The sequence below is a fragment of the Cnephaeus nilssonii genome (genome assembly GCF_951640355.1).
Source record: "Cnephaeus nilssonii genome assembly, chromosome: 18".
NCBI classification, from domain to species: domain Eukaryota; kingdom Metazoa; phylum Chordata; class Mammalia; order Chiroptera; family Vespertilionidae; genus Cnephaeus; species Cnephaeus nilssonii.
In genome coordinates this window covers 38989218-38996392 of record NC_137089.1, presented here as the reverse complement: position 1 = coordinate 38996392, position 7175 = coordinate 38989218, and the positions used below count along the sequence as shown (strand labels likewise).

At 51.4% G+C, this 7175-nt stretch overlaps 1 protein-coding gene across 7 annotated transcripts in view; it reads left to right on the top strand.

Moving 5' to 3' along the window:
• The first annotated feature begins 1278 nt into the window (after positions 1–1278).
• NCOA2 (nuclear receptor coactivator 2) overlaps positions 1279–7175 on the top strand; it is a 263532-nt gene continuing 257635 nt past the window's right edge. For 3 of the 7 annotated variants that reach the window (XM_079796731.1, XM_079796728.1, XM_079796724.1), the window contains exon 1: positions 1279–1549. The gene's annotated coding sequence lies outside the window, so the exon portion shown is untranslated. Of the gene's footprint in view, positions 1550–1788; positions 1903–2028; positions 2045–2693; positions 3041–7175 lie in introns of those variants that run through there. The other 4 variants (XM_079796729.1, XM_079796725.1, XM_079796727.1 and 1 more) reach the window with 3 other exon arrangements.

The window sequence follows — 7175 nt, the reverse complement described above, 5'->3', positions numbered from 1 at the left end:
ACACACAGTTTTTTCTTTCCCCAAATAAAATTGGTGGTATTCCCACAAACTTGAGGTTGCAGACACCATTAAAAGCGTGGGCTTTTGAACCAACCCAGAACTGGGGTCAAATCCTCTCCAGCTTCCCGGTTGTATGACTGTAGGCAAATTACTTATTTAAGCCTCATTTAATTTTTTTTTTGTGTGTGTGTGTGTGTGTGTGTGTGTGTGTGTGTGTGTGTGAAGGATAAAAATGGTAAATATTTCGTAAGGCTCGAAGATCAAAATCTAGCATATATAAATCACTTAGCACAGAGTAAGTGTTCAATAAACATTACTGTCTAAACTTGTTAAATAAATGTTGCTCATTCCCCCCGCCCCCGCCGAATTATTCTAAGTTCAGAAGAACTGGCTTCTCCAAAGCATAAAACTGACCCTAGTAACATCTCAACCAATGAAAAGTTCTCCAGTTTCGGTGGTACCCTCCTGCGTCCCCCAAACACCACTTTCTGATGTCTAGAAAGTGGACTACCCAATAAAAAAAAAAAAAAACACAAAAAAACTTTTGTGACTCTTGTCGTGACAAGAATGCTCAACTAGGTTAGGTTTTACACGGTGTGCACTTCGCCTTTATCGTGCAACTGCTGGGTGGCACCCCTTTAAGCTCGCCTCCGGCAGGCGCACCCCTCCATCCCCTATAGAGATGGGGCTGCAACTGCAGACGCCTGTGCTGGCAGGAGCCGAGGGAGACTCGATGGACCAGGGGCGCCTCCTGGGCGCAGCGGCGGACCCGGGGCGCGCGAGGTGCGCCCGAGGGGGTGCAGGCTGCGGGCCGAGGGGCCCGGCCGGGGCGAGGGCGGGAGGCTCCCCGGGCGAACCTGGCGCTGGGCTCTCCCCGACCTTGGTCTGGGGGGCAGCTCCCTCCTCGTGGGCAGCCCCAAGACCCCACCGCCGCCCCCTCGGCTCGCTTTCTTTTTGGGCACTGCCCTTTGCCCTCCCATGGAGTCGTCTGTTTACTCTCCCTTCACTTGCCGTCACCCCTAGGTCACCCTCTCTCCACCACAGTCACCCATTTTGTCCCTTTCCCCCCGCACTCTTCACCTCCCCCCCGGGTCGCCTTCTCGGGGGACTCTGCCCACGAAGATGCTGCAGACCCCGCGGCCAGGGTCTGCTTCCCGGAGAGCCCTCGGCGCACCCCGGCTCCCTCCCCGGGGGCGCGGGAGGCAAGTTTCCGCCCCGTCCCTGCCCCGGTGACACGACTTGGCGGCGGCCACGGCCAGGGAGGCGGAGGGAGGGACGGCCTGGCTCCCGAGCCCCCTCCCCTCCTCCCGAGCTCGCGCGGTCTGTGTCTCTCTCCGCAAGTGCGGAGCCTCGGAGGAGGAGGAGGAGGAGGAGAAGGAGGAGAGGAGGAGGAGGAGGAGGGAGTTGGGGGAGGATCTCCATTGAAATAAACAACCAGGCAGCAGTTATTAACACGGGAACATGGCGGCCGCAGCCTCCGCCACGGCTTCGGCGGCGAAGGTCAGCGCCGACGGCAGCCGGCACCTGACGGCGTGACCGACCCGAGCGGGTAACCGCGCCTTCCCTGGGGGCCGCGAGGGCGGGCGGCGGGCGGGGGGCGCCGCCTCCCCACCCCGGGCCGCGACTGCGCCTCCAGCGCGGAGCCGGGCAGCGCCGCGCGCCGGGGCGAGGGCTGTTGTGTGTGCGGGGACCGCTGCCCGGGTGCGCGGGGCGAGGAGTTGCATCCCGCAGGCGCCGCGGAGCCGGGGAGTTGGGGCTTGGGGGGTGGGGAGGGCGGGAAGCGGCGGGGAGACGCGGAGTCCCCAGGAGAGAAAGGAGGCGCTCCAGCGCCGTGCGAGGGCTCGGGAGTCGGTCCCGGAGCGCGAGGCGGGCGGAGGCTGCAGCCCGCGGCGCCGGCGAGAGGTGAGTGCCGAGGGCGGCGGGGAGGCCGGGGGCGCGGGCGCAGCCCCCGCCGGAGGAGCCGGGCGCCCGCCGCGCAGCCGGGTGCGGGGTCGCGGGGATCGCGGCGCCTGCCCCCTCGCGGGGAGCGAGCTGGGACGGGAAGGTGGGCTTGGAGATGCATTCTTTAATGGAAATGCGGAGCGACTGCAGCGGAGGGTGGGAGCCGGCGAGGGGCGGCCGGACCCGGGAAGTGCCGGGGGTGTGTGTGTGAAGGTGAAGCGCGGCGCCGGGGGCGGCCGGCGGGGTGCGATGCTGGGCGGAGGGGAGCCGCGGCCCGGCGGGCGGGCGGGCCGGGCCCGTGTCAGCGCCGGGGGCGGGGGGCGAGGGGCGCCGCGGGCGGGCGGACGGGAAGGAGCTGGCAGGCGGGGCGCTGGGGCCGAGCAGGCCGGGCCGCGGTGGGGGCGGGGAGCCGGGGGCCGGACCGCGGCGGCGCCGAGCCGGGCTCGCCCCTGACTTAACTTTCTGGGTGCGGGCTGGTGTGCCGGAGGCGCGCTGGGGCCGGGGCTGGGGGCGGGAGGCGGTCCGGGAGGTTCCGGGTTGGCTCGCCAGCGCCCCCTTTTCCCTTCCTCCTCTCCCCGCCCCTGAAGGCACAGGCCCTCGGGGCCCCAGGGGGGAGCGGGAGGGGGCCTCCGGCCGGCGGGCGACGGTCCCACCCTGAGGACCCTTCTCTCTTGGGCCCCCGGGGCTGCCGAGGGAGGGGGGCCAGGGTGGTCTCTCCGTGCGGGCGCTCCCTGCCCCCGGCCCCTCCGGGGAGTCCCGGCAGCGTCCCTGCGGAGATCGGGGGTGGGTCGGTCCCTGGTTAGCTGGTCCCTCCCTCTTCCCCCCTCCCCCTAGTGGTTTCCGGGGCCTGCGGGACCGAGGGGTGGGAATCGGGGACCCGAGCCCCTGGCCCCGGCCGGGAGCTGGACTGGGCCTAGCGCCTCCGGGTCTGTCACTGGCAGGGGAAACTTTCCCAAACCGGACCGAGCTCCAACACCCTCCTCTGCCACCTCGTCCTCGAATCCCACTCCCACTCCACCTCCTCCAGTGCCTTCCCCTCCCACCGACCCGAATCTCACTGCGAGTGACTGATGGGGCAGGGAGCCAATCGAAGGTGTGGGTAAGCCAATCGCGAGGGCCGGAGGAAGGGAGGGGGCGGGGCTTGCGCCGGACCAGTTGGAGCGGAGTTGCACGCGGGCGGGGGAGTCATGGAGACGCCGAGAGCTACCCACTCTGGTCCATCCCTGGTCGCCGGCTCCGCGACCTGGAGGGTAGTGTCACTTACCGGGGCTTTGGCCCGGGGAGACGCGCAGAGGGACCCGAGGTCCTGGATTTCCCCGGTGCCACGGGGGACGTTGTCTTAGACACGACGAAGCCTGAAGCCGCTCACGATGTGGCAGCAACTCCGAGGCCCGCTTCTAAAATGGCATATATTGTCGTGATCTGGTTCTGGACACGGGCTCCTGGTTTCCGGGCTGAGGGTCACGGGAGTTGTCTGTTTCCTTCGACCTCCGTTCCACTCAGCTGCCCCGGCGGGGGGACAGGGAAATTTGGAAGGGTCCTTTGAAAATGAGTAGCCTTATGTCCATTGATTATTGGGAGTGTAAAGTATCATTGTTTGTAATGGCTTCGCTGGTTCCTTTTTTAATTAGACCGCCAATTCCCCAAGTGCACTTGAAAGTTCGGCATTTGGGGAGGACATTAGAGAGAAAAAAAAAAAGTTGTGGTTTTATGGTATGCATTTCCCCCCCTTCTGTCTTGGATAAACAAAATGAAATTAGGAACCAAAGCATCTCACTGTTTGAAACATAAAGCGTTGGTATTTAGGGAGCACAGCTAATCAAAGACTATTTATCTACAGAAGTCGGAGCAAAGTGTAGTTTGCCAGATTACGCCAACAACAAAAGATTCTGAAAAATCATGTGTTTTAATTTTTCTTCAACACGGCTAGATTGTCCAGCGTGTGGGTACTTTTCTGGCTGATGCAAGGTGAGGAGACATTTTGATGGGTGTAAGCTGTTGGTTGCCTTCAGTCCAGTGACTTGATCAACTCTTGACTTTGAAGAATCGGGAGGGTAGGTCTTCTGGTTCTCTCTAATGACCACAGGTTGCTCTGAAGGAAAAGCTGTCTTTTAAAAAGACAGCAGCTGTTCCCCTGCTTTTTTGTGTGTGTGCTCCTGTTCTTTGTTGGTGAGGTTAGTGCACACTGACAGCAGCAAGCCTGCTTTCCCATCTGGAATTTGCAGGATCTTGAGGAGTTCAAGGAATGAATAATATTAAATTGAGAATGAGTCCATTTTGTGATAAGTTTCCAATGAATTTAACTGATCTGGTGAGGGTTTTGTGTCTTTTTTTTTTTTTTGAGGTATTTTATCTGCATGATATTTATCTTATCTATACCAGTTTCTCTAGCTTTTATTAATATTGGGTCACTAAGAAAGAATAGAGGGGGGTCAGTAGTTTTAGGGAACTACCACACCCTGCAAATGCGTTCTTTTGTAACAGACCATGTTCAAATTTATAATGTAAGCTTCCAATCCAGTATAATTGTGAGTATTCATTTAGACAAAAATTAATTGCATTTGCTGCAACCCTTGAGGTGTTATCTTAGTGATAGAATAGTAAAAATTGCCAAGATAAAATAAACAGCTGCCAGAAGTAGGAGGTATTATAAATTAAGCAACATTCAAAATTTGACAACATTCACCCCTCCCCCCATCATTAGTTAATTTAGTTACTGATGACCACTCTGACGTGTGCCCTTCTCTCTCTTTTGTATGCTTGAGACCAGCACATTGTTTTACTTCATTTTCTGCAACAATCTTTGAAAATGTCCTCCTATTCTTGGTGGCAGAGAGTAGCAAGTCCCTGAATGCCTGGCTAGGGGGAAAAAGCCTCTCAAGCATATGGAGACATCTAGAAAAAGATGTGCATCGTCAGCTGTGATTCCATTGTGTGCTCTCAGACTGGATCTGAGCCTTCCTCCTCCTGGGAATTTCAGTCTTACCAGAGGAGTTCTTTGACTTTTAGATGTCGGGATACTGAAGCAGAGGGTAGAAAAGAGCTCGCCAATTATGAACTTAATATTTTTTAGATAGTTTGGCTCTGATTTTAACCCTTCATTGGTTCAGTATAATTTACATGACTTTTGCTCAGAGTTAGAGAAGAATTTTACTGGAAACGTAAATTGTAAGGATTGGAGGGGGCCTTGGGCTGTGGTATAAGAGTGCATAAAGGGCTTCATCTGTAGTTATGCCATATTAAAGCTTTCTAAGCCTTAGAATCAAGACCTGTGAGGAGCAGTGCTTCCATTATACACCCTATATTTAAGGATTCAATACCTTAGCTGTTTCAAATCACATCAGGTTGAAATATGACCCACAAGTTGACAGCTTGGATTTCTTGAAAAAAATTGTGTTTAAAAATGATTCTTTTAATAACTAGTCCTTTGGATGTTGTGTAGCCAAAAAGAAAAAAAAAAGGGGGGTGTGTTGTGTGTGTGTGTGTCTTTTTAAACAATTTTCCAAGAAGATTAGTTTTCTGAAATGCACAGTGTATCCTTATTTGATATTTTCACCATTATTATGTCATGGTTGAAATTATATTTAAAAACATAATGTTTAGCTATTTTTGTGGCAAAACTGCTATTTAAGAAATTACTAGCTTTTCAATATTTTGTGTTTATAGTTTTTGGTGATTATGTCATTACATGCTCTATCAATTTTAAATTAAGAGAATAGGAGGGAGAAATAGCCACTGTTTTTAAGGTATTGCTCTTTTATTGCAGTAAATCATAAAACAGCAAATTTTCTAATGAAATAATCAGACTATATTTATATACCAATAATGAAAGCCATTAAAGAGAAAACAGAACAAAACCCTATTTTTTTTAATATTCTTTCATTACTCAAGCAAATTTTACCTCTATGTCTTGTTTTCTAAACAGAAAAGGTGTTCTTAGCGTTTGTGTTTATTTTCTTTTTGTTTTAAAGGCTCATAGAAGGGTTTATGAATTGCAAAGTATAGAAAGAATATTATGTTCTCTTACTCTTCAAAGTCTATTAAAAGTAATGTCTGGAAAAGCTATAAAATATAATTTTAGTGTCACAGACCCTCAAACCAGTCAGCATAAAGAAAACATACTTTATGGATCCTAGATACTATTTTCTAAATAGATGTGAGAACATATGACTTCTGTGGATATTTTTTGAAACTGTTATAAAAACTGAGGCAAAATTGGTTATGAAAAGGAGTGGAATTCTTAAAAGTAAACTTGTGAAGAAACTGTGGTCTGCATGTAGGTCATAATACTCTTGGCTTTTAAGGGTAAAGATTTTATGTGTTTTCCCTATAAAATGTTCATCATTGACCACATTTCTGGCTTCCAGTGGCTGTGATGACATAATGAAATTGTGGAAACATTGATTCTAGGACAATTTTCAGTTGGTTCTGTAGTTAGAAATTTCTAGAGAAGAATTAAATAAGCAGAGGGCCTGTGGCAGTATTTTACTAGTACTTAGCTGCTTTTCGAGGCTTTGGGACATAGAACCTTGATATAAGTTATAGAGGAGAACTACTTTATAGGTACAGGTTACTAGCAATAGTTCAAGGTTCTGAAAGAAAAGGACAATCTTCCCTTTGGGTATCAATTGACAGATACATGGAGAATTGAAGTTAGTAGGTTAATTCTGGCAGAATTTGTCACTTACAGGCAGCCAATCATGAACTGTTAAGAGTTTCTGCTGGCCAAGTTAAATCTCACTTTGGGCTTTTTAGATCTCTGTCTTAGAGTTCTTGCCTCATTTAACCATTGTTTTAATTTGTTTAGTTATTTATTTGATGAGTATTTGAGGCTTCCAGCATTGGCAGTTTACTTTGATATGTCAACTGATGGTGTTGGTGCCAATTCAACACCAATAGGAATCCCCAATTTGAGGTGTGGTGAAGAAGGACACTTCATTCAGTGCAAACAGCTCAATTGTGAGGCAATCCTGGTCTGCTACAGTCTGCTCTGGGAGCCAGAGAAGCACTGACTTACATCAAGATAAATCCTTGCTCTTGGTCCCTGATTGGTCAGTCCTTATACAAATGAGGACTCCAAATCTTTCAGTTTGATTGGTCTAAAAGCCACTGACCTGATTGGTCAGAGTGGGACTGCTCTGATTGTTTAGTGAAGATGCTGATGGGATACCTCTGACATGCACAACTCTGATAGGTCAGGGAAAGCGTCAGTTCCATTGGTTGAAATACAATTC